A 22773-nucleotide genomic window follows, 5' to 3' on the forward strand; every position below is an offset into this window, starting at 1 on the left:
TTTTTTACTAATTAAAAATAAAAAATAATAAAAAATAGCAAACACAATGTATTCAAAAAATAAAAAATAAAACGACTGATATTTTTTTATTTTTAAACATCAATAAAATATTACCAAGGTTTTTAAAATTCAAGAAGTACCTACTTACAAAATTTTCAGATCCGATTTTCGCTACAATTAGCTTTCTTATGAAACTTATACTTACATCCTGGAGTAAGCCAAAACTCATAGTAAAATAAAGGAAACCAGTAGGAAGTTGGGTGGAAAGAGATCTCTCAAAGAACCACATAATTCACCACCGTAATGAACCATAATAATTTTATAATTCCAACTTAATTTATGAATTTCAATGGAAAAAATTGGATGTAATGTTAAAAATATTGTAAATTTATTCACCGATTATTTTAAATATGTGTATGAAGAAGATAAACCTACCAAAGAAATTCCTAAATTATCATCGAATCTTAGTCTGAATGTATTTGAAATACACATAGAAATTAATGATATTAAAAAGCATTTAAATTTGTTAGTTGCTCGGAAAAATGTTGGACCTGATGATATTCCACCAGTGTTAAATAATGAATGTTTAAACAGATTATCTGTTCCTATTTTATAATTTTTAATAAATCATTAGAGACAAGCTGTTTCCCTGGTGTATGAAAACGTAGTTTTTCTTAAACCTATCTTTAAAAAGAAGGACAAAAAGTTATTATATTCGATGGCAAACTAACCTTTGTATATCATATTATTAAAATTATTATGAACAAGGCCCTAAAGACTCTTGGCTTTGTTTTGAGAGCTGCAAAAAATTTATCATAAACATTTATCATATTATATAAGGCCCTTGTCAGATGCCAACTATATCTTTAACTCTACGTAATGGTCTCCCTTTTTAATATTCATTCAGACAACATTGAAAAGATTCAACTTAAGTTCCTGGTGTATATAAACTATAAATTGCATAATCCTGTACAAAATATTGATAACAATTACCTCCTGGATATTGTGTCTCTATTGCAACATTCAGAAAGAAGAATAAGCACAGATTTGATAGTATTACAAAAAATACTGCATTGCAAAATTGACAAAAAATCATGCTGAAATGTATTAGGATGGGTTGTTTCGGAGGATTTGAACAATTCATCAAATTTCAACGTTCATTTCCGGGTTCTGTGAAAGTCCTATTCAAGTTCTGTTATTATATCATTATAAGCTAGTTGCTTGACAGAACTGAAATAAAAACAGAACTTGAAAAAATCTTTCACAGAACCCGGAAATGAACGTTGAAATTTGATGAATTGTTCAAATTCTCCGAAACAACCCGTCCTTAGTCTTTTATTTGAACAACATCACGCACTGGCTTATCAAAATTACCAGATTTCGAGACTTCACCGTTTCGAAAAAAAAAATCTGCTCTGGGAGATATATTTTATCTTAAAACCAGTCGATATAAATTTGTTCGTCACTTTTATTTTTCTCGACACAAGTAGACTTACGTTAGTACACATTTTCTATTTTTATTTGAATCTTTTAAATTTAATTATTCTAGGATTCTTATTTTCGGTGAAAATTGTTATGAAATATTATTTCATAAACTCAAGTAGGCTCAGGTAGGCTAATTTCGAAAGGGTAATAAATTAATTATGATTCTTGACAGGCAACACAGAGATGAGCGGTCAGGAGAAAGGGGGGGGGCCGTTTCCTCACGCTTGTTAGAGAGCCGGCGGGACCCCGGTTCGGTAACGACAGTCGCAGAGATTATTAATTTAAAAACCGGATTACGGAATGTAACACAGTCAATCGTGAATCGATAGATTTTTACCCTGATGGGTTTGTTATTTTATATATCCAACATGATATTGGAGTTATCGAGAAAGTGCGTGATTCACATTTTAAAACCATAACGGCGACATTTTGATCAGCATGTCGGTAGATGGTAATCGACAATTAATCGGAGCCATCTCTGGGTTGACCGTGGTCGCGGATATAAATTCATCATCCTGGGCCTTGTGCAGGCAAGTTATTAATATTCTGGGCCGAGCCTTAATTAATCTCGCCGAGCAAATCTGTGGGCGGATGTCGATTGGTGCCTAACACACGAGAGGGCCAGCGCGCAACAGCAGAATATTCCGGAGGAGGGATGAGAGGCATCCGACTTGCCTCGGATCGTACCGATGCATTCCTCACCGTCATGGATTTCCCATCATCAAGAATACCTAGCCAAGTTTAGATAGTCAGAGTAGCTCATAACACGGTCGATCTCGGGTGAGTGTCTTAATTTAAATATTGATATGATCAGACAGTTAAATATATAATCAGTGTGCAATTTAAACAATTAAACTGTTTTATTTAATCATCACATCACCCTGTGACATAATAGCATGACAGCAGTGCCCACCGCCCGAGAGGTAAGTCTTTCATGATCCGAAAGGAGCTGGCGACGCGTCGGACAGACATAGCATGATAGAAATATCATGCTTTGGCGCTCTATTCATTAGAAAAGTTTGTCCGACGTGTCCTTAACTTTAAACCAAACATAATATTTGGCGCCCAACGTGGTTTGGCTCGATTTTGTCATGTTATTGTGTGTAGAGTGATTGGTAACATAATTAATAACCAAACTTTGGGCACCGCATTATCGATATTAGTTGAATCAGACCACCGTAATTGGTCAAAATTTTTACCACAAATACAATCAGCTATGAACAATTCCGTAAATTGCGCTACGGGTTTTACACCTTATTTTCTAATGCATGGTCGGGAGCAAATATTAGACGGTGATTTGCATCGTAACCCTATAGCTGATATTGAATCTAATTCACAAAATTGTACTAGTCAGAGAATCTACGCACAAAGATTAGAAGAACTGTCATCAGTTTATGAGCAAGTCTCAGATGCTTTACTAAAAGCTTACCAAAAAGGAGCAAGCCATTATAACCTGCGGAGGAAACATGTTAGTTTTCAAGTCGGAGACAGAGTTTGGCGTAGAAATTTCGTCCAATCAAACGCTTTAAATTACTTTGCACAAAAACTAGCCCCTCGCTTTGTACAAAATGTTGTTGTAAAGAAAAAATCAGACCTAATTTATACATTAGCTGACATGAATGGGAAAGTTACCGGTGATTTCCATATAAAAGATATTGTAAAATCGGACAATGTCCCGGTATAGTCCTATATTCTTAAGTACTTTGAAGGATCTGGCCATCCCTATAAAGTGCTGTAAATAAAATATTGTTTAATGCTTGGGAGTTTCAACCCGGCCTGATCAACCGAGTTGAAGCAACCCGACATTGACAATCTATGATTAAATCAAAAAACGAGTAGTAATTGTTTCTCACAATTTTTATTTAACTCTAGTGATAATGCTCGAGTTCGTTATTTTCCGTGTTTATTGAAATAATCGTTATATTAAGCTTTAATATGTTAAAGAACAATTCAGCAGAACAGATGAATAAAATTATGTTATGTATTTGGTTACATTGTCTGGAAATGCATGGTGATACTTGTCCACTATCCCCTTGTATTTCAAGCACAATTTTATGAACAATGTTCATATTTCGTTAATATTACTATTCTATGTACTTTCAATATGTATACCATCCCAGTACCTCTTGGTACTCTGAGTACTTGGAAAATTTAAATACCCATCTACGCAAAAGTTGGGTAAAATATTAATCTTGTTTTGCTATCTAGCTAAACTAAGTATAAATTGCTTGAAAATTCTTCTCGTATAGTGCAATGTTTAATTATAAGAACTGATTACAAATATATACTTATTATATATGATATGTCCATCACATATGGGACTCATACAAAAATAACACCATTCAAAACAATGGTTGTATACTTTACTAATTACACCATTCATAAAAATGGCGGTATACCTCTACTAATTGCACCATATCCATAGGAATGGTTGATGACGTTTTCAATTTATTAAACCACCTTACACACCTGTGAGAGTGTAAAGGTTATAGTTTTCTCAAATAAGATAAAACTTTATTGCAATGATGTTTTGCTCTTAAATTTATAACTTCCCTTCGTGAACTCACCTGCGCGACCAAATTAGGTAGATTAGTTACAACTCTCCGGAGTGAACATTTTTCCATCTCCTAAGATGTACATTCAGTGCGTAAAATCAGTGAAAAGTGAGGGCTGATTTTCCACCCTAAAGTGTTGCCTATCGTGGCTATATAAACCCTATTTTAGGGACAGTGTTGCCAAAGTGCATGTTGTAATATTCGGATGATGTGAGAAGGAGATATAAATATATATAAATTGTAATTTTGTAGTAATAATATATGAATTTTTAATTTAAGTTTATCTGCTTTATTGTAGATGTAACGTCAACGGCAGTTCTTGACGATAAGTCAGTTTTTCAACACCCAGCTTCATCAATGCTGTGGGTGCTTGTGGACCCCGTTTACGTAACATTATTTAGATATTGTTAATTTTAGGATATTTAAGTTAAAGTTTTCTATATTTAAGTGTAGTTGCTATGGTTTTTGTAAATTTTCAGATCGGAGAATGGTTGCTTCGCAAGCCCAGCCATCCTGCCTTACGCAGGATGGGTGCGATTGGAGTTGCGGCACACCCATTCGGTATAACTTATTAATTTTATTCTATTTTGTAGTTTTATAACAATTGTTTGAGTTACCTTCTTTTTTTTAGTACCGGGATCGACATAGGTTTTTATAGTTCAGGTTTGTAGGTAAATTAATGTTTGGGGGCAAACATTTGTGTGGTGACGGGGGTAATGTTATGAAATATTATTTCATAAACTCAAGTAGGCTCAGGTAGGCTAATTTCGAAAGGGTAATAAATTAATTATGATTCTTGACAGGCAACACAGAGATGAGCGGTCAGGAGAAAGGGGGGGGGGGGGGGCGTTTCCTCACGCTTGTTAGAGAGCCGGCGGGACCCCGGTTCGGTAACGACAGTCGCAGAGATTATTAATTTAAAAACCGGATTACGGAATGTAACACAGTCAATCGTGAATCGATAGATTTTTACCCTGATGGGTTTGTTATTTTATATATCCAACATGATATTGGAGTTATCGAGAAAGTGCGTGATTCACATTTTAAAACCATAACGGCGACATTTTGATCAGCATGTCGGTAGATGGTAATCGACAATTAATCGGAGCCATCTCTGGGTTGACCGTGGTCGCGGATATAAATTCATCATCCTGGGCCTTGTGCAGGCAAGTTATTAATATTCTGGGCCGAGCCTTAATTAATCTCGCCGAGCAAATCTGTGGGCGGATGTCGATTGGTGCCTAACACACGAGAGGGCCAGCGCGCAACAGCAGAATATTCCGGAGGAGGGATGAGAGGCATCCGACTTGCCTCGGATCGTACCGATGCATTCCTCACCGTCATGGATTTCCCATCATCAAGAATACCTAGCCAAGTTTAGATAGTCAGAGTAGCTCATAACACGGTCGATCTCGGGTGAGTGTCTTAATTTAAATATTGATATGATCAGACAGTTAAATATATAATCAGTGTGCAATTTAAACAATTAAACTGTTTTATTTAATCATCACATCACCCTGTGACATAATAGCATGACAGCAGTGCCCACCGCCCGAGAGGTAAGTCTTTCATGATCCGAAAGGAGCTGGCGACGCGTCGGACAGACATAGCATGATAGAAATATCATGCTTTGGCGCTCTATTCATTAGAAAAGTTTGTCCGACGTGTCCTTAACTTTAAACCAAACATAATAAAATTTTTACGTATGTATTTTATTGCAACATAGTTTTTTTTCATTATCTTTATATTTTCTTTAGTGTTTTAATTTTTAAATATTTACATTTATACAAACAGCTTGTAAATTATTATGTAAAAATCCACTAGGGCGTGTGATAAATAAATTTAAAAAAATATCTTCGGAACAAGGTTCGTGTAGAAACAAAACTTAGAAAAACCAAAATTTATATTCCAATTTGGGAGGCGGGTTTGGGTACCGCCACCCAATGAACCATTATTAACCACTGTTGGATAACAAATATCTCTACTACAGTTTCGCTACGTTTGGTGATATAGCAGGGGTGCCTTGACCTCTCCAATCGGTCTCTCGACAAATTGCCTTGATATGTCTGATCGCTAGATTCCTATGTAACCCTCACACTTTTTACCTTCTCAGAACTTTCTCTCCTTCCTTTCCTTAAAAAAATTCCTCCCGCAGCATCCCAAAATATGACAAAGGCATTACCTTAAAAAATTCTATTCCATTCATCGGAAAATTATGCTTAGGTTAGTAATTTACACGTTATCTCAGTGTCAGGGGTTAGTGTAAAAAAAAAACAATGAGAGCATTTCCTATGAACATTTCCTGTGAACCCGTAACCCTTAGGGCCCAGGTTAAAGATATGATCTCAACGATCGATTATTTATAGTACATTTTGCATATTATGTGCATAATATTGCAAATGAATATATTAGGTACCTTTGAAAAACAGCGGAAAAGTATTTTTTTTACATTAGCTCCACACAGGAGGCCTGAGGAAAATAAGTCCCCACAACACATGTTGTTTTTGGGTATGCTTTGTGGGGGTTCTTTTCAGGAAAAAAAAGGATGGCAAGTTTTGGGAAGGAAAAAGAAACAAAGGTATAAAGGGGTTGGTAGGAATCTGGGGATTACTAGTCCAGGAGTGACGGACGTTAGAATCCATCCCTCCCAATGATATTTCGAGAAAGTCTTGTTGGATAGGTCAAAAGGTCTCTCTCAACCAAGCTTTCCTGACCTGGCCTGCCATGCAGGTTGTAGACAGACACATTCGCCGCCAAGACCCGAATAAATCTCACCCTACGAACCCGAACCTGAATCTATCCTCATTTTCCGTTGGTCCGTTGCTAAGTTGACATTAATTTTGAATTGAATGAAAAATGCGGGTTTGATCGGATAGGTAAGTACTCACCGCTCGCAGTACGGGGACTTGCCTGAATATCTGATTTGATCTGCAAGGAAGAAGAAAACCATTTTCAAATTGGTTTTTAGGAACGCCAAAATGATTAAATGGCTGTAAAATTCTATAAAAACTACAAAAGATGGGTCTTGTTGAAACCAAAATGTACGCTAGTCTGGCGTACATGTTAAACAGACTAATATTATATTTTTTAATGTTAGTTTAAAAATGATTCTTCCATTTGTTTTAGTACAGCGTAAACATACTGACTAGATAAAGTATTGGGTTTGTGCTAAAATGTAGATGAACATCGGATGAAAAGAGAAACAAGTGAATGGAAGAAGGAGATAAATATATGCCTGAGTCGGGTCGATGATCAAAATAACAGACCCTGTATGAATAGAAAAATAAAAATAATTTTTGTCCGTGCACGAAAACTTGTTCGTGTAATTCGAAAAAATCCGATTTATGCGAAACGTTAATTTGCGAGTTTTGTAAATGTCCTATTCAAGTTATGTTATTGTATCATTATAGGCAAGTTACTTGACAGAACTGAAATAATAACAGAACTTTGAAAGAAAGAAACTTTCACAGAAGTAGAAAATTAACTATGAAATTTGAAGAATTGTTCAAATCCTCCGAAACAACCCGTTCTTCAGGCCTTTCCAAAAAATTACTTATCGTGTACCTACTATATTTAGTACGATGCCAATGCATATTAAAATCTAATCAAATTGCACCACTGCACTGCTGAAAATAGGGTTTAACGATCAATTTTTTTGCTTTTGATATTGAGCCTTAGCACCTATTCATTAATCATTAATTTTGTAGATGTTATCTTGAATAAATATGCCCAAAAAGTGTGTTTGAGCGTGCCGCATGCCTTCGTATTCATATTTTTTCTATGTTGTGGTTTCTTTTATATTTGTGGTTTAGGTTATTATAAAATATTTTTTACCAATTTAATTTAATAAATATAATAAAATAAAACTATTAGATGACATTTAAAAAAAACTTATATAAAATTAAATAATTAATATTTTAACTACTAACCTTTGAACAAAAATAAATTCATAGGTGGATTAGTGTGTGATAATTAAAGTGAATTTTTTTAAGTTACGTTTTTTCCATCATTTAATTTTTTTATACGAAATTACGGTACAAAAATTGTTGACGAAATTGAATTATTTTATCATAGTCACTCATCTTACAGTCAGAAAGGTCCCTTATCAGGCAGTTTATCAGCACGCCGTAACACCTTTAACCGTCAGTACTAGAACATCAAAGAGATAAATTGTAAATTCTGCACTACGAAATTATACAATATAATGGAGATTGCCACCAAGAGGCGACAGAATGCATTTTCATCGAAAACGAGTATATTTGCCGAGTTTCAGCTCGATCGGTAAGTGGGTTAATTTCCACTTTCAAAATTTGCACATCTTCATTCACGAAGACAAAATAGAAATTCAAATGGATATATTGAAAAACGGTAGTTTTTAGCAATCGTACTAACAACTCTCTACCATCGTTTCTAACTGTTTCCACTTCCTCAAAAGTATTCATTTTCATGACTTGCTGCGCAACTATTACCGAACATCAATAATTCCATTTTATTTTGTTGGTTTACCTTCGAGTAACTTACCTAGTTTGCCATGTTCCGACGGTCGTGAGGATATCCGTTGGAATAAACCTTTCCCTTCAAACCAGAAGGTCTGGATCCCATTTTCGATAGATTCATATTTCAATTTTAAAACGGAAATGAAAAAGATCTCAGCTGTAAATAGATGAACGGAAGACTGTTTGAAATAATTTTCCTACCCTCATAACAGGTATATAAGAGGATTCGAGGTAAAATAAGAGATTATTCTTAGGCAGAAGTTCTAAAACAATATTTAAAATAAAACTTTTCTACCATCAATGCCGATATCACTATCTACTTAAAGCTTGTTACATATAATATTTGTAACAAGGTGTGTGTGCATCACTTTACTTACATCGCATCTATGGTCTTGGTGACCGCCCTTGAGGTGATTTTGCACAAAAACGGCGCTATACAAGTCATCCAATTATTATTATTATTATTATAATTATGGGACCTTTAAGTACCTATACATTGTCATTTTGCTATTGCTCAAATTGACAGCCCTGGAATTCTGACTTGGAGAGTTTTCAAATCTGAGGGGGCAAGGATCTGTGATTTGCATTGGAAGCAGTGGCCATTCTTTGATCACCAGCCCAGAGCAGCGAGCATTCCTCTTGGCTGAGGTTCGACCAACACATTCGCCAATTTTTGTGAGCATCAGCTTTGCATATGGAGCATTGACCATTGGATTTTTTTTTTTTTTTTAATATTTACTCCACACAGGAGGCCCTGAAGAAAATAATTTCCCTCGGGGCCTATGTCATCTTTGGGGATGCTGTGTGGAGGGTCTTTTTTTGGAGAGGAAGGAGTGAACATGGGTCTTGAAGAGTCCCATGTTGTAGGAGGGAGGAAACACAGAGGCCGGCAGTTCGTTCCACAGCTGAGCTGTTGAACTTAAGAACGAATCGTAGAAGCGACCCGTTCTCATGTGTGTAATATTTCGCCTTTTCGCCATTCTTTTATTTGTTTAAAACAATATAAAATTTTCTTCTCTCTTGGCTATGACCGATATTTAATTTTTTCTCTAAGGCTTTGTATATGTGTTCGCAGGGATGGAAAATTCCTCCCCTACAACACATAAGCCTCCATGAAAATTGGACCCTTTTCTTTGATATCTACAGAAAGCTACTTAAAGCTCTCTTGTACTATATATCTTTATAGACATATGTACTTAACTAATTAATACGTTATTTACGAACTTGAACGCAAATATTTCCGTATTTATATTGTAATTAAATTCCATCAAACGTTGTGTAATTTTTTTGATTTATGATATAGGATTTTAATTACCTTCATTTTCGTGGTAACCCCCTTGGTTCTGATCGAGGCGTCGAGTTTCACAATTTAATTGGTCTTTCCATTGCAAACCTAGACTTAAATGAATTCCCTGAATGAGCTAACTTTCCTATTGTAATTATTCTGATTCCCTGCACCCTAACAAAGTCGTAGTTAAACGCTGATAAAAGATATTATACATGTTAATTTGGACAGGTAATTAAAAATAACTCAAATCGTTAATTGTTAGTAAATTTGATTTTGGTAAACTCTTGTGTCTGTTTGGCGCCACTCCTTTATGATTCTGCTGCTATAAGGTACATGTAAAGATTGATTTAGTAGGTTAATGTAATGAGTTAATTGCATGTTTGACGAACTCGGAATAGCCCATTTGCTGGCATAATTTGGCTCCAAATCCTCCTGCAAGTAAACGAGATGATCGTGAGTCAACAAGAAATTCGCACAATCCTTTGACACGGCTCTTTGATTGATACCTAAGTTATCGCGTCCCAAAAAGCCTTCCACGTCATCATGCACTGCCTTCAAGTTTCCCCTCGAGTCCCGATACCCCCAAATTCCGACCCCTCCTTGGACTACAATTTACTTAGGGCGAACCGGTTTCGTCCTATATACAATCATATACTCACGGTTGGTGTGGACTTACGGGTCGTGAATCCTCATTCCACGTTTAAAAGAAGATGCGAGAGTGGTCCAGAAGACCTAAAATGCAAGCTGTATGCAGGTCCGCATCCTCCAGTAAACAGTACATACGAATAAATATATGTATACATACAGTTTGGGAAAGGTTTATAACTCGCAATACGAGGCTATCTACCTCGCATTCCAAGCTCGGATCTCGCACGAAGAGTTCTGCGAAACTCTAGGATTGGTAACCGAATATATACGTAAGAATAAGGTTATACTAATAAATACTAGTAAAATAAGATCTTATGATAGTTTGTTTTGGAGAGCTATCGAACTCCAGGCTTTTTGTTTGTTTGGTTTTGACGTTTTTATTTAAGAGAATCGCCATCTCTATTTGGTTTGGTTAATGGTCTTGGCATAGGAGCGACCACTGCCTCCTATTGGATGAACTGTATTTGTTTTAAATTTTACCTCCAGGGTTCAACATTAATTTTGTTCATCCTATCCCGTGATTTTCCAATCGTTTCAAGTAGTTGGTTGCCACATTAGAGAGTACTCGACTCTCACATGTCTCAGGCAACTGATAGGGTTCTGTATGAGCACCCAATCAATAATATTCAAATGTTTTGTATAATTATTCGATATAATCCTACTAACCCGTGATTTTCCAATTGTTGATTGTGAATGATAAGTATTTGTAAGCACGCAGCTTCCAGCTGTTTCAGGTAATTAATAAAATCTATGCGACTATCTAATCAATGATATTTAAATGTTTCATGTAATTTTTCGATATAAATCTTGCTAACCCGTGATTTTCAATTGTTGTTTGTGAATGATAGGTATTTGTGAATACGCAAAAATCGCTGCACATTGTACAATGACATCCTGGTAATTATCCTTATAACCCTGACAAATTATCTAGTTATGGCCAAGGTCGTTTTCAAACTATGCAGTTGACTGACCCAATTCTTCAGTGTATGCTTTGTTTTATCAACAAATTGAACAATGTAAACATCTCATCTGACCCACTAACCCAGATGTGAGATTGTTTATTTTAAAATATCTCGCGCTCTCCTTGTGATTCAGTTATGCCACCGTTCACTGTGCATAGTTAATTTAAATATTTTTAATTCCTTTATTGAAGTTAAACTATTTTTCATTTTCCGAATTTAGTAAATTTACTAGAAGTTAGGTGAAAAATAAATATAAATATATATATAAGTACACATATCTCGATTGTCAAAATACGTTAAATAAGATTACATATATTAATAAATAAATATAAGATATATGATTCTACATAGTCTGGAATATTAATAAATACATATTTTCTTTTTCAATAAAATAGTTATGTCCTCAGGTAGGTATCTAAGATCGCTACCATTTCGATGTTCTGATTAAATGATAAATATATATATACCAGTAGGCACATACATTACTCATATATATATTCTTTATATACAATATATTACTTTATTTTTTATATAGATAAATACAAATATTACATCTATTAGTGTGTAATTCCTTTTTGTTGTTTTTCTTTAATATTCAATTGATATACTTCCATTTCACAGCCCTTCTGTGTCTCCTGGGACCTGAAAATTATTTATAAAAGGAAAACTTACCCCAATCAAGGTATTTCCGGTTGGGTGTACACAACAACCTTGATGAAGAAATCCTACCTAATTAATTGTATTTTTCAACTAATTTCAAAATAAATCTTTTCGACTATTTATTCCTATATAATATTTTATTCTCGCTTGAATCATATAAATTAGCTGATATTTAATTTTTCTTCCGAACGAAATCCTAATCCAGAAAACCCGTTGATTTAATAACACCTTTCTAGTTTAGGCTTTTGAATGATAGCTGTTTCAAATACTTTTTTCGAAATGGTAGATTGATGTTTAGAATTCCGGTTAAAACGACAAACACTTTTAACACTGTCGCTATACGCACGATGGATTTTAATTGATCAATTTTTTTGATTCTAAATTTCTTTTTATTTATTTTTATAAGAAAATTTTTTCCGAATTTCGCAGACTTTTAATTATCTCGATTCTTAATAAATTAGTTTCTTTTCCGAACTATTACTTTTAGAACAAAGGTTTGAGCATTTGTTGTTATTTCTTTTCGAACTGTCTAGATTGTGTTTATTTTAAACTAAGACGTAAATATTTATTACTATTATTTTTATTTTTTAACCAAATTGATGTTAAATTATAATCTATTTTTAAATTTCAATTCACGAGCACATCCACTCTAGATGAACGACAACACCCTCAATCGAATTTTAATTTTCACTTTGAATGAAATAATTATTTTTAAATTTTGATTTAATTTTTTAATTCCGTAATCACTTTTTTCACTTCACTTAACACTTTTTAAGCACTGAGTTTAAATAATATTTATTTTTCACTGTTTAACCAAATTAAACTGACTCAACAAAACTTCACTGATGGGATTTTCAAAGGAATTTAAACTGAATTTAAAATTTCTAACTTTTCACAAAACTTCCTAAGTCCAGGGACTTGTTCAGAATTTAAACTTAGACTTTTTCAAAATTTAACACTTAGATTATTTCACTAGAATTTTACCGATAGACGTAGTACTGCGACGTAAACTCCGTTTTCAAAATCTCGACTGACTCCCCGAAAACTGGTCTGCACCGCCATTTTATACCCTTTTCAGATTCCAAAAGACGTATCTGAATTTCCTCTGATGATCGATTCCATCTTTTACCAACTCGCAAATCCGAACATCCCTGCCATCAATATCGATTGTGCTTCCATAAGATGTTCTGCTTTCCGGCTCTGGGCGGTGGTCAATTTCCATCTCACAACTCTAAATCGATAGGGTCCGAATTGGGTAAGTCTGTGTTAATCGCCCAAGCTCCCTTTGTCCTCTGTCCATACAAAATGTAGTTAAAATCTCATGATTTTGCGTTCCTTTTTTTTTCTCAATTCGCGATAGGTCCGTCCTCAATAACATATATATAGATCCCAATTTTATGCATCTCGTGCGAAAATTGTTTAAATCCATGTCGAAGTCTTTACTACGCATTTTTGAATTTCGATTTGTCTAAATTCTACTTAATTTTATTGTCACTTATATGAGCTTTTCCATTTCCACCCGTACTTTCTCTTCTTTATGTCGCAGATTCGAATTTTCCCTTTTTCTTCGAATTTTATATTATTCGCGACGTTTTCTTCCACAAATTTCTTCTTTATTCTTATGTTATTTCCCATAACTCTACAGCTACTTATTCTCCAAGTCGTATTTATTTATTTCACGGATAAATTTGAATTGTATCACTTTTCTCCACTTGGATTATTCTTTATCTCCGTTCTTTACCCTTTCTTTTATCTTTTCTCACTTTTCCCGGTGTGTGTGGTCTCCAGGAAAATTTCATACTTCATTTATTATTAATTAATATATATTTTTCCACACTTCTATGGGAGATATACCTAATTTGACTCTGGGATATCTGTCACTTTTATTGCCTTACTTGATCTCCGCCCCATCTCCTATCTCTTACATACAAGATTTCACATATATTATACGTCTGGACATCTGTTTACGTTCCAAATTTTGGTACTAGACTCGTAAATTTTATTTAATTTCAAACCTATTAATTTTAATATCTTTTGCTTTAAATAAATATCTCATAAGCCCAACGTTAAAGTTAATCGCTTTTCTAATGGCTTATCACCTTAACGTAAATAAAAATCATGTTCAAATTTCGATTGTTTATCCTTCAAAATATACATGAGACCGCCAACCTTTTATCTTGTTTCGATCCCTCAGTAATATTGTGCAACTCTCATATATATCTAACCTAATAATTATGTAAAATGTCTACTTTTCCTGAATCTAATCTATCGTTATATGTTTAGTTTTACTGTCTTCTTCTGATACTCAATTTTCATGTCCCTAGGACCTTTGTAGCAGTTCAAAAATCTCTGTATTATCCTTCCATTCGGTCGCCGCACTTTTCTAAAATGTCTATTTTTTTTGCGAGATTTTCATTCAAAATTGATTTACCAATATGTCCGTTTCATCTTAAATTGATAACGATTAATTTCCATTGTTTCCAAAACTCTCACCTCTCTTTAGTACGATTTTTATCGAACTTGACACCCTCCTTCTATCATAACTAATTGTACTACAGTTGAAAATTCTGCCAGTAACTTTCCTTCGCTTTTCCCGTCCTTTTTTTATACTATCACGTTTATAAATTTTCCATTGCATTTTCGTGCGTGTGTTTTTCAACTTGTAAAACTTCCAAAGCCCTCGATCTCAATGGTTCGATACCTCATAAATTTCTCAGTTATTGTAAACATTCCCAGGAGTTTGTCACCTTGAAAGTCGATGCTTACCCTAAAGTGCGTTCACCTCTAATTTCTGTGAGAATCGAAACGTCGTTAATTATCTATTTTAATGTCGGGTCCATAGTTCATTCCTTTGTCTTTCGTAGACACACGCCCCTCCGTTCACTGATTGATTACTCAAAATTTTATAGCTCTTTGTTCAGATCTATTGGTTGACAAAATTCAAAATTTATTTTTAGGCCTAGAAAAGGGGGTTTCTTTCTCGTGCTAGACGATTTTACGACCTCTCTGCTTTCGTCCCGGAACCTTGATTTAATTCCAACTATTACAGGTGTCTACTGCAAGCAAGCTGGATCAATTCTTTCTCCGCCAGATGTCGTTAGCATGTCCGTTTTCATAAATAATTTGCATATTTTTTTGCAGCTATGGTTTATCTGTTTTTTTTCACTGTGATTTAAAGCCTTTCATCACAGTTCCCCCCTCTGAACTCAATTTGCTGTGGCTAACGTTGTATACTACTTTAGACATCGAAATTGTGTTCAAATGTAGTCTAGCTATTCTCCTCCCTCGTTCTGTTATTCCTTTTCCTACATCACTTCCTGTTATTTCCTTTCTCTACCTCACTCTATCATTCCCTATCTCTCTCTCCATTCTGTTATTTCCTTTCTCCCCCCCCCCCCTCATTCTGTTATTCCCTATCTCTCTTTCCATTCTGTTATTTCCTTTCTCCCCCCCCCTCATTCTGTTATTCCCTATCTCTCTTTCCATTCTGTTATTTCCTTTCTCCCCCCCCCTCATTCTGTTATTCCCTATCTCTCTTTCCATTCTGTTATTCCCTATCTCTCTTTCCATTCTGTTTGGATTGTTAACAACCTTGACTTTGAATCACATTGTATTTTCTATTTTCTTTTCGCGTAGATTTTATTTTATGGAATTTTCTCTAATTTTGATAAACTCAAAATTAATCTCTTTTTTTTTCTGGGAAAAACACGCCCCTCGACTCGCGTGTTTAGGTGGTCCTCAACCTGGTTGGACTAAGACCTCCCTTACAATGATTCAGGTAAAGATTGTTTGCAATCTCGCGGTCTATTGACCAACTGAAGGGCGGGTGGTCTCTTGGTGTGCAAATAATTGTTTGTTTTGGTTTTGTAAGTATTATATTTTTGTGAAATGTATATCTTTGCACGACCTCACCCAATCCGACAATCAGTGGTATACATGTTTCATTTAAACTTTTCCAGCATTTTGTTTTTTTTTCTCTTATTCGCTAAAAATTTTTTTTGTGTAATTTCTAATTGTCTTTTCATAGATCATTCAAACAAGTTGTTCTAGCCTAGGTGTTGCCCATCCTAATTTTTAAATTTCATAAATGTTCTTAACTAACCTCCAATTTTCTCATCGTTCCTGTTTCCTTTTAAATTTTTTTTTTTTGAAAATTTAACCTCACCATATCGTAATTTCTAATGTTCCCTTTTTATCGTTTCCTAATGTCTACTCTAAATCTATAGATAACTTTATTTCAAGTTTTCAAAAAAAAAAATTCTAACTCTATGCATTGTCAATTTAAAATCTTGTTTTATAAGACGTACCCTATCCTATTTATAATATATATATATTTTTTTTTCCGAACTGTGGGTATATAACTCCCATACGCTTTCCTTCTGTGTTCTTACTTATCTAACAAAATTTTCCTACACACTAACACACAAAATTTTTTTTTAAGCTAGAAAATCAATATCATCGAAAAATTTTTCTCTTACTCTATTAGTAAATTAGAATATGATTGTCGCTTATTAAGAAATTTGTTCACTCAACCTTAAAGACTTAAGGACGACCCGCCCCTCGCAAACAAACTGATAGTCTAATATTTTAGTAATTTTCTTTCTCCCTCCCTCCTTAAATTATACCGTATTCTAACATATTTTTATTGGTATTTCTCAATCGTTTGTTTATTTAAAGTTTCAAATATTTGTAAATTTCGCATTTTATTCGTTGATTTCCACTATCTCTAAACTCGGTTTTTGTTCCTTATTACATGTATAATATTTCGCTAAATGAATTGCGCTATAATCTCCTTTTATTTCCCGAGTTACCGGATCAATTAGTGTATACGTGTTACTATAAACTTCTGACCCAATTACATAAGGTCCATCGTAAAGCAGATTGAATTTTTTATTTCTTTTTTGAGTAGGTTTGATTGTGTAAATTTTTTCAACTTGACCAGGGTCCCATTCTCATAAGTTATTAATCTTTTGTTGAGATTATAGTATTTCTGTCGATTTGCAGCGCTTTTCTCTAAATTTTTCCGTGCTGCTTATCTTATTTCATTTATTGTTTTCGTAGATTTTCCGCAGCCTTGAGTATACCTGTCTAAACTATAAGTTGGTGATTTCCCAAAAGCTATTTCATTAGGTGAGAATCCTGTTGAACAGTGTATCGAATTATTGTAGGTTTGTTCTATTTCTTTAAGGAATGCCGCCCACTTGGTATGTTTTTCGTGACAATAAATACGGAAAATTCTACCTAATTCTTTATTCACGCGCTCTGTTATGTTCGGTCCGGGATTTCGTATTGAAGTATGTACGATTCGTATGCCCATCCTATTTAAGTTGCTTTCCCATTTCTTCGATGTAAATTGAGATCCGTTGTCAGTTAACAAAGCATCTATTTGTATTGTTTTATTAAAATCCTCTACACAATTTAACACGGTCTTTGTACTTGCTATCCTCAATTTATATAATTTTACAAATCTACTGAATGAATCTTGGATCACGAAAATGAATCTAACCCCCCCTATTCCTCTCGGTAAAGGTCCGTATAAATCTGCCATAGCTAATTGTCCTACTTCTTTGGTAATTATGGATTTACTCGGCCCTACAGTTGGTCGAATTTCGCGCTTCGCCAGCTGACATAGGTGACACCCTCTCACTATGCGTTTTATATCTCGGTGCATGCCTGGCCAATAATACCTATCTCCCAAAGCTGTCCCTGTTTTAAAAACTCCTCCGTGTCCAATTTCTAAATGTATCATTTTTATTAGTTCTTCAGTCAACTCTTGTGGTACTGCTAACACCGTTTTGTTTAGTCCTGTTGTGTAATATAAAGTCTTGCCTATTTTTTTGTAATTTTTCAAATACCTATTAACATCTTTTGTCGGCGGCCCAAATTTTCCCTTGCGCAAATATCCGAAAATTTCTCCCAAAAATGTGTCTTGTTTCTGTAGTTCAGTTATATTTTCTAAGTGTTTTCGAATCTGTTGTCTACCCTTAACTGCAAAAGCTGCTATCTCTGGGCACGTGTTTTTCTCCTCCTGTACATTTTTTTCATCACAAGAATAACGAGATAAAATATCAGGCCCTATATTTTCCTTCCCTTTGACGTACTCTACAGTGAAGTTAAATTGATTTAAATACAAAATCCACCGTGTTAGTCGGCCACTGTACATCTTCCAGCTCTTTAAAAATGTCAATGCTTGATGATCCGTTCTAATTATTAAATGTACTCCTCTTAAATATGTCTCAAATTTATGTAAAGCATATATTATCGCCCATAACTCTTGCTCTGACGTGGTCCATTTCAACTCCGGTCCTCTTAAAGCTTTGCTAATAAATCCAATAACGTGGTGATTCCCTTCCTCATCCAACTGATATAATTCTCCTCCTATGGCGAACCCCGAACTATCTGTCTGTAAATAATAAGTAATATTTGGGTCATGATGATGTAAAATAACTGTCTCTAAAAATAATGTTTTCACCCTCTCGAATGCGCGCTGTTCTGAGTCACCCCATCGCCAGGTTCTATTTTTCTAAAGTAAATCGCACAAAACCCGTGTTGTTTCCCCATATTTATTCGCGAATCTACGGTAATAATTACAAAGTCCAAGAAAGGCTCTAACTTGTTTTATTTTCTTGGGTACCGGAAAATTTTTTATGGCGTCAATCTTTTCCGGATCCATTTGAACTCCCAAAGGCGTTATAATATGTCCTAACATACGTACTTCTGTGAATAAAAATTGACATTTTTCGAGTTTACAAGTCATGTTTGCTTCCTTTAACCTCTCAAACACTGCGTTTACATGTTCAAAATGATCTTCTTGACTACCACACGTATATATTATTAAATCATCTAAGTAATTAGCGCAGAATTCCCTCACCCCTGGTCCTAGAATTTTGTCCATTCCTCTTGAAAAACTCCCTACTGATGTTTTTAACCCCTGCGGTAATACCTTGTATACGTAAGATTTTCCATTGTATACAAACCCAGTATACTTGCGACTTTCTGGACTGATAGGTATTTGAAAGTAAGCTGAATTTAGATCTATTGTGGTTATGAATTTTACACCATGAAAACGCTGTATAATTTTTGAAGTTAATGGTGGTTTTTCTACTTCCGCCTGCATTCTGGTGTTTAAGAATCTAGCATCTAAGAGTATCCTAACCGTCCCATCTTTTTTCAAGGTAAATGTTAGAGGACTAGAAAACTGCGTGGCCTCTCTACTGATGATTCCTAATGACTCCAATTCTCTAATTTTCTCATAAATCTTATCCCTGTAAGCAAAAGGTACTGGGTAGGATCGCTTAACGAAAGGCGTCTCGTCCGTCATTCTTATTTCGTGAGTGTACAAAGTAGTTAGACCCGGTCTGTCTATAAATACATTCTTATGTTTAATTAAAATCTTTTCTAACCCTTCTTTTCCTTTTGAATCTAAATTTAATTCGGACACAAAGGTCGTTATTCTACGCTCGAGGCACGCCGTATTATTTATTTCAGGGTTTACTTCAATACTAATTATTTTTCCACTTGTGAAATTTTGATGTCTAACCTCCTGTTTAGGTTTCCTATGAATTACGGATGAATTTACTAACTCTATTTCCTTCTTCCCATTTCCTGTTTTTATTTTTAACTTTCTGTTTTCTCCACATTTAAATTCAGCTGTATATTCGTCTAACCAGTTGATACCCAATATAATTGGCCTAATTAACTTTGGTATTATTAAACACGGCGTATTTATTATAACATCTCCAAATCGCAACGGTACTAGAACCAACCTAGATATTTTTTGACTTTTGTGTCCTATCGCTACTTTAATCTGTATAGTCGTTATAGGCATAATAGGATAAATTGTTTGATCATTTAAATAATTTTCATAAAACTCTTGAGAAACGCACGTGATTTGACTTCCGGTATCTATTAAACAGTGAACTTCCGTGTTATCTATCTGTGCTTTGGCTTCCGGTAATAACGGTAAAGTGCTACCCTTTTCTACTTCCTCATAATCTCTGTCTTCGAAAATGTTGTTGAACCCACTAATTTCCCTTCTTGTTTTCTCTTCGTTCATTTCCAATTGATTCCATTCATCCGTTATTTGTTGTAAAGAATTGACACACACTTCCACATCTATTTCCGCTTCCGTTCTCGTTTCTTCCGCTCCATCCTTTCGTCTTTTCACATTCCTTTCTGCTTTTATTGGAACAGTCATCCCTTGTTCATTTCTTCCCAATCCTTTCATCGGATTCCACCCCCATTTCATCATAATCTTCAATGCAGTGTTGTGTTTTGGTGCCGGCGTCCCTCTCCCTGTGTGAGTCGTATTCATGAGGGCTAATGAATCAACCCTCGGCCGTTTCCCGAATTGTTCGCGATGACTAGCTCCTTGCCGCTTGTAGTTGTTGTAGAACCTCCCTGTGAAGATGTCGTAGTTTCGGTACACTTGTTGCAGCTAGTGCCTCCTTTCACACTCTCTATTGCGTGAATTCTCTTCTTTATAGCGTGGTAACGGTCACGGTATTTGTCCTTCTTGGTGAACTCCTCCCCACTCCTTTTCTTTGTGTTCCGTTCTTCCGGTGTGCAAACCATTGTATCTAGTTTTCGAAGAAACTCAGCAGCGACAATCTCATCTCCTGACTGTCCTGAAAACCATAGCGATTGAACTTCTTTAGGGTAATGTCTCATAATCTCGTCAACTACGCTCAACGGTGTTTCGGTAATTTTTAATGCTTTCGCTAAATCCCAATAATTTGCGAAATGAGTAAGCATGGATATATCTCTCTTGGCATCATATACCCCTTCCGCAAGACGACGGCGAACCTCATTCTTCTTTATATCTCCCCAATAGGTAGCTAAAAAATCTCTTTCGAAATCCAACATTGTTTCCCATCGCTTGTTGTATAACTTGGCCCACGTTTTTGCTTCTCCCTTCAAATTTTCCCGTACGACAATTAATGGATCTGTACGTTTAACTTTTCTAGTGTATTCTTTTAAATCTTCTAAGAAACTTATGGGGTTTTGATTTCCACCGGAAAATGAAGGTCGTTCTTGCTGCGGTAGCATTTCCACTACTTGGAGAACGTTTTTCGGCGCACTATCCTCTCCTGACACCGCCACTGTTGTTGGTCTTCCTAATTGTTTCTCAAGTTCCTGCATTTTATTAACAAGTGGTGCTAAAGCTGCTTGAATTATTGTAGTAACATCTCCGATGTTCACTGTTGACGTCCCAGCTGTACCATTTTCCCCGATTGCCGTCACTAAAGCTTCTGCTCGCCTTCCCATTCCACGTTTTCCCACCATTTTCTTAGATCTTCCGAGTGTTACCGGCTTATGTATCTATATTTTTCTCTTACTAAGCGACAACCTCAATATTCCTATTTTAATTTTCTTAATTATTTATATATATGTTGCCTTTCTTATTCTATATTTTTTTTCAAATTTTCTCGTTTTTCTTATTTTTTTTTGTTTTTCTAGATTTTTCTTGTATTTCATCACCTGATTGTTCCTGTAAATTTTCAAGTTCATTTATGATTTCCACGTCACTCTCTCGTATATCTTTGACTTCGACATCCGAATATGTTCTAGCCTCCCCCTCTGACTGCCTCATATTTTCAGGTGCCTTAAGATTTTCAACTTGTAACGAACTTTTTCGCGATCGTTTGAATATTTCTCTTAGTTCATCAACTAAAGGAACTGTTTCGGTGCTTACCTTCGCGTCATCGAGTTTTCTTTTCTCTGCCATATTTATTTATTGTTGAGTTCAAATCTATATTCAATTTGCAAAATTTGCAAATTCTATTATGATTTTTTGAAATACCTAACATGATTTTTTTCAATACCTATCACGATGTTTCCTCTAAATAGGTATATATATACACATATATATATCTCATCATAAACATTCGTCAACGACATTAAAATCTCGAGCCAACTCTGAATTGTATTTTTTTTCCTTTGAGATTGAAGGTCGAATTCTCAACTAACATTTTGTCTTTTCAAAACAACGTTTATTTGTTTGGCCTATACTTGAATTCCTTATCGAATCCATTGGCTGGGTTCTCTGTGTCTTAAAATATGTTTTAATAATCAGCAACCTGACCCGAATGTCAACAAAATTATCATGAGTAAATCTTACGTTATTTCAACTTACCCATTTATATGGTAAATTATATTATGTAAGATTAATCTTACCTCACAAAACAAAACATCAAATGTTTCACCCTCATTAATGTCTCTGTCGATTATCGAGAGAGAGGGAGAGAGGCTCCTCCGACTACCTCTCACCCCAGAAGATAGGTGGAAACTTGAGTGGCAAACGGCCAACGTGGGAAATGCCCATCTCATACAGGACCCCACCGAGAGACAGCCTGGGTTCTCACTGCCTCGCAAAACCTGGTCCGCCATCAATAGGTTAAGGTGCTCCCATAGCCGCTGTGCCCACATGATGCACAGATGGGGCCTTAAAGAGTCGGCGATGTGTGAATGTGGTGCGGTGCAGACTACCGAACATGTGGTCAACGAATGCCCGCTCCATTCATTCCCCGGCGGGATTGATGAGGTCCACATGGCGACGCCTGAGGCCCTAAAATGGCTCGCAGATCTAGATGTCCCCCTCTGACCCCCCACCATACGAAAGAAGAAGAATCGAGATTTGTGATCCTGACAACAAGTATCTACATTGGCGGCACGTAGCG

This window comes from Hesperophylax consimilis, chromosome 15 (genome assembly GCF_061612785.1).
Source record: "Hesperophylax consimilis isolate HC1 chromosome 15, BYU_Hcon_1.0, whole genome shotgun sequence".
Classification (NCBI taxonomy): Eukaryota; Metazoa; Arthropoda; class Insecta; order Trichoptera; family Limnephilidae; genus Hesperophylax; species Hesperophylax consimilis.